Raw genomic sequence first — 6,209 nt, forward strand, 5'->3', positions numbered from 1 at the left:
GGCACCCTGGAGGACCCACCCCGTTGACCCCCGGCGGGTCCCCGGGTTGCCCCGGAGGACCCAGCCCGGTGGCCCCAGGCGAACGTCCGGGCGCCATGGAGGTCCCACCCCGGTGACCCCCGGCAGTTGCACGGGCGCCCCGGAGGACCCACCCTGGTGATACGCTGTGCACCCCCGGGCTCCCCGTAGGATCCACCCCGGTGACCCCCAGTGGGCCCCAGGGAGAACCAGAGAACCCACCCCGGTGACCCCCGGCGGGCCCCCGGGCGCCCCGGAGGACCCACCCCGGTGACGCCCAGCATACCCCCAGGCGCCCTAGAGGACCCACCCTAGTGAACCCCAGCGGGCGCACGGGCGCCCCGGAGGACCCACCCCGGTGACCCCTGGTGGACCCCCAGGCGCCCCGGAGGACCCACCCCGGTGATACCCGGCGGATGCCTGGAGGCCCCGGAGGACCCACCCTGGGGACCCCCAGATGGCCCCCGTGTTCCACGGAGGACCCACCCTGGTGACACCCGACGTGCCCCCAGGCGCCGCAGAGGACCCACCCCGGTAACCCCAGCGGGCCTCCGGTCGCCCCGGAGGACGCACCCCGGTGACCCCCTACAGGCCCCCGGTCGCCCCTGATGACCCACCCATGTAACCCCCACCGGGACCCTGTCGCCCCGTAGGTCCCACCCAGGTGACCCCCGGCGGAACCCCAGGCGCCCAGGAGGATATACCCCGGTGACCCCTGGCGGGCACCAGGCGAACCGGAGAACCCACCCCGGTGAACCCCGGCGGGCCCCAGGGCATCCTGGAGGACCCACCCCGGTGACACCCTGCGGGCCGCAGGGCACCCCGGACGACCCACCCCGGTGACACCCGGCGGGCCCCCGGGCGCCCCGGAGGACCCACCCCGGTGACACCCTGCGGACCCCCGGGCACCCTGGAGGACCCACCCCGGTGACCCCCGGCGTGCCCACGGGCGCCTCGGAGGATCCACCCCAGTGACCCCCGGCGGGCCCTAGGCGCCCTGGAGAACCCAGCCCGGTGACCCCCGGCGGGCCCCCGCGCGCCCGGAAGGACCCATCCCGGTGACCCGCAGCGGACCCCCCGGACACGCCGGAGGACCCACCCCGGTGACCCCCGGCGGACACCCAGGTACCCCGGAGGACCCACCCCGGTGACCCCCGGCTGTCCCACGGGCGCCCCAGAGGACCCACCCCGGTGACCCCCGGCGCGCCGCCGGTCGCCCCAGAGGACGCATCCCGGTGACCCCCTACGGGCCCCCGGGCGCCCCGGATGACCCACTCCGGAGACCCACGGAGGGTCCCAGGGCGCCCCGTAGGACCCACCCCGGTGACCCCCGGAGGTGCACGAGCGCCCCACAGGACCCATCCCGGTGATTCCCGGCAGGTGAACGGGCGCCCCGGAGGACCCACCCCGGTGACACCCTGCGGACCCCCGGGCAGCCCGGAGGACCCACCCCGGTGACCCCTGCCTGGCCCCCGGGCGCCCCTGAGGACCCACCCCGGTGACCCCCGGCGGGCCCCAGGGCAGCCCGGAGGACCAACCCTGGTGACCCCCGGCGGGCCCCCGGGTGCCCCTGAGGACCCATCCCGGTGACCCCCGACGGGCCCCCATTTGCCCCGGAGGACCCACCCCGGTGACCTCCGGCGGACGCCCGGGCGCGCTGGAGGACCCACCCAGATGACCCACAGCGTGCCACTTGGCTCACCGGAGGACCCACCCCGGTGACTCCCGGCGGACCCCTGGTCGCCCCAGAGGATGCATCCCGCTGACCCCCTACGGGCCCCCGGGCGCCCTGGATGACCCACCCAGGAGACCCGCGGCGGGTCCCAGGGCGCCCCGTAGGACCCACCCCGGTGACCCCCGGCAGGTGCACAGGTGCCCCTGAGGACCCAACCCAGCGACCCCCGGCAGGTGCACGGGCGCCCCGGAGGACCCACCCTGGTGACACCCTGCGGACCCCCGGGCACCCCGGAGGACCCACCCCAGTGACCCCTGCCGGGCCCCCGAGTGCCCTGGAGGACCCACCCCGGTGATACCCGGCGGACCCCCGGGGGCCCCAGAGGACCCACCCCGGTGATGCCCGGCATACCCTCGGACGCCCCAGAGGACCCACCCTGGTGACCCCCAGCGGGACCCTCTTGCCCCAGAGGACCCACCCCGGTGACCCCCAGCGGGACCCTGTCGCCCAGGAGGACCCACTCCGGTGACCCCCGGCAGGTGCACGGGCATCCCGGAGGACCCACCCCAGTGACCCCCGGCAGGCCTCAGGGCACCCGGAGGACCCACCCCGGACACGGACCGTGGGCCCCCGGGTGCCACGGAGGACACACCCCAGTCACCCCCGACGAGCCCCCGGGCGCCCCGGAGTACCCACCCCGGTAACACAGAGACGGCCGCCGGGCGCCCCGGAGGTCCCACCCAGGTGACGCCCTGCATACCCCTGGGCGCCCCGGAGGACCCACCCCGGTGACCCCCGGCGGACCCCCGTGTGCCCTAGAGCACCAAGCCGGTGACCCCCGACGGGCCCCTCGGGCGCCTGGGAGGACCCACCCCAGTGACACCCGGCAAGCCCACGGGCTCGCCGGAGGACCCACACCGGTGACCCCCGGCGGACCCCGATCCCCCCTGAGGACCCACACAAGTGAACCCTGGCGGGCCCCTGGGCAACCCGGAGGACCCACCCCAGTGACCCCCGGCATACCCCAGGGCACACTGGAGGACCCACCCAGGTGACCCCCGGCTGGCCACAGGGCGCCCCGGAGGACCCACCCCTGTAATCCCTGGCGGACCCCCGGGTGCCTGGGAGGGCCGACCCCGGTGACCCCCGGCGGGCCTCCGGGCCGCCCCGGAGGACCCATCCGAGTAACCCCCGGCAGGCCCCCGGGCCCCCCGGAGGACCCACCCCTGTGAACCCTGGCGGACCCCTAGGTGCCCCAGAGGACCCACCCTGGTGACCCCCGGCAGACCCCTCAGCGCCCCGGAGGACCCACCCCGGTGACCCCCGGCGCGCCTACACTCGCCCCAGAGCATTCACCCCGGTGACCCCCGACGGGACCCCGGGCGCCCCGGAGGACTCATCCCGGTGACCCCCGGCAGGCCCCCCGTCACCACGGAGGACGCAACCCGGTGACCTCCGGCAGGTGTACGTGCGCCCCGGAGGACCCCCCGCAGTGATCCACAGCGGACCCGTGGGCGCTCCGGAGGACCCAGCCTGGTGACCCCCGGCGGACCCCCAGGCGCGCCGTAGGATCCACCCCGGTGACCCCCGGCGGACCCATGTGCGCCCGGGAGGACCCACCCCGGTGACTCCCGACAGAACTCCGGGCGCCCCAGAGGACCCACCCCGGTGACCACCCGTTGGACCCAGGGCGCCCCGGAGGACCCACCCCGGTGACCCCCCGCGGGCCCCCGGGCGGCCCAGAGGACCCACCCCGGTGACCCCCGGCGGACTCCCGGACGCCCCGGAGGACCCACCCCGATGACTTCCGGTGGGCCCCCGGGCGCCCTAGAAGACCCACAACGGTGACCCCCCGCGAACCCCCGGTCACCCCGGAGGACCCACCCCGGTGACCCCCGGCGGACACCCGGCTGCCCTGGAGGACTCACCCTGGTGACCCCCGGTGGACACCCGGTCCCCCGAGAGGACCCACCCCGGTTACCCACAGCGGGCCCCAGGGCACACCGGAGGACCCACCCCGGTGACCCCCGGCGGGCCCTCGGTCTCCCCGTAGGACCCACCCCGGTGACCCCCGGCGGGCCGCAGGGCGCCCATGAGGACACCCCCCGGTGACCCCCGCTGGTACCCCGGGCAGCCCAGAAGACCCCCCCTGGTGACCCCCGGCGGACACCTGGTCGCCCGGGAGAACCCACCCCGGTGAACCACAGCGGGTCCACGGGCGCCCCGGAGGACCCACCCCGGTGATCCCCTGCGGTCCCCCGGGCACCACGGAGTACCCACCCCGGTGATCCCCTGCGGTCCCCCGGGCACCCCGGAGGACCCACCCCGGTGATCCCCTGCGGTCCCCCGGGCACCACGGAGGACCCACCCCGGTGACCCCCTGCGGACCCCCGGGCACCCCGGAGGACCCACCCCGGTGACCCCCGGCAGGCCCCAGGGCGCCCCGGAGGACCCAACCCGGTGACCCCAGGCGGACTCACAGGCGCCACGGAGTACCCACCCCGGTGACCCCCGTCGGTCCCCCGTGCGCCCCGGAGGACCCTTCCCGGTGACCCCTGGTGGACCCCCGGGCGCCACGGAGGAACCACCCCGGTGACCCCCGGCAGACTCCCGGACGCCCCGGAGGACCCACCCCGATGACTTCCGGTGGGCCCCCGGGCGCCCTAGAAGACCCACAACGGTGACCCCCCGCGAACCCCCGGGTGCCCTGGAGGGCCCACAAAGGTGACCCCTGGAGGACCGCCGGGCGCCCCAGAGGACACACCCCAAAGACACCCCACAGACCCCCGAACCCCGTGGAGGACCCACCCCGATGACCCCCGGCGGGCCACCGAGCGCCCCAGATGACCCACCCCGGTGACCCCCGGTGGACCCCTGGGCGCCCCGGAGGACCCACACCGGTGACCCCCGGCGGGCCCCCGAGCGCCCCAGATGACCCACCCCAGTGACCCGCGGCAGAGCCCCGGTCGCCCCGGAGGACCCACCCCGGTGAGCTCCGGCGTACCCCTGGGCACCCCGGAGGACCCTCCCCGGTGACCCCCGGCGTGCCCCCGGGCGCCCCGGAGGACCCACCCCGGTGACCCCCGGCATGCCCCCGGTCGCCCCGGAGGACCCACTCCGGTGACCCCCGGCGGGCCCACGGTCGCCCCGGAGGACCCACCCCTGCGACACCCGGCAGGCCCCCGGGCGCCACGGTAGACCCACCCCGGTGACCCCCGGCGGGACCCCGGGTTCCCCGGAGGACCCACCCCGGTGACCCCGAGGAGGTGCACGAGCTCCTCGGAGAACCCACCCCGGTGATCCCCGGTGGGCCTTAGGGCGCTCCGGAGGACCCACCCCTGCGACACCCGGCGGGCCCCCGGGCGCCACGGTGGACCCACCCCGGTGACCCCCGGCGGGCCCCCAGGCGCCCTGGAGGACCCACCCCAGTGACCCCCGGCGGGCCCCCAGGCGCCCCGGAGGACCCACCCCGGTAACCTCCGGCGGACCCCCGGTTGTCCCGGAGGACCCTCAGATGGTGACCCCCGGTGGTTCCCCAGGCGGCCCGGAGGACCCACCCCGGTGAGCCCCGACGAGCCCCCGGGCTCCCCGGAGGACCCACCCCGGTGACCCCCAGCGGGCCCCCGGGCGCCCCGGAGCACCTACCCCGGTGACCCCCGGTGGCCTCCGGAGGCCCCGGATGACCCACCCCGGTGACCCCCGGCTGGCCCCCAGTCCCCCCGGAGGACCCACCACGGTAACCTCCGGCGGACCCCCGGTTGTCCCGGAGGACCCTCAGATGGTGACCCCCGGTGGTTCCCCAGGCGGCCCGGAGGACCCACCCCGGTGAGCCCCGGCGAGCCCCCAGGGGGCCCAGAGGACCCACCCCGGTGACCCCCAGCGGGCCCCCGGGCGCCCCGGAGGACCCACCCCGGTGACCCCCGGTGGCCTCCGGAGGCCCCGGAGGACCCACCCCGGTGACCCCCGGCTGGCCCCCAGTCCCCCCGGAGGACCCACCACGGTGACCCCCAGCGTGCCCCCGGGCACCCCAGAGGACCCACCCCGATGACCCATGGCGGACCCCCGGGCGCTGCGGAGGACCCACCCCGGTTACGCCTGGCGAGTGAACAGGCGCCCCGGAGGACCCACCCCGGTGACCCCCGGCGGACCCCCGGACCCCCCGGAGGACCCACCCCGGTGACCCCCGGTGGATCCCCGGGTGCCCCAGAGGACCCACCCAGATGACACCCGGCAGGCCCCCAGGCGCCCCGGAGGACCCACCCCGGTGACGCCCAGTGGGCCCCCACGCGCCCCGGGGGACCCACCCCAGTGATCCCCGGCGGACCCCCGAACCCTGTGGAGGACCCACCCCGGTGACCCCGGCCGATCCCCGAACCCCGTGGAGGAACCACCCCGGTGACCCCCGGCGGGCCCCTGAGTACCCCGGAGGACCCACCCCAGTTACCCCCGGCCGACCCCTGGGCGCCCCGGAGGACCCACCCCAGTGACCCCCGGCACACCCCGCGGTGCCCTGGAG

Source organism: Cygnus olor, chromosome 19 (genome assembly GCF_009769625.2).
Source record: "Cygnus olor isolate bCygOlo1 chromosome 19, bCygOlo1.pri.v2, whole genome shotgun sequence".
NCBI lineage: Eukaryota > Metazoa > Chordata > Aves > Anseriformes > Anatidae > Cygnus > Cygnus olor.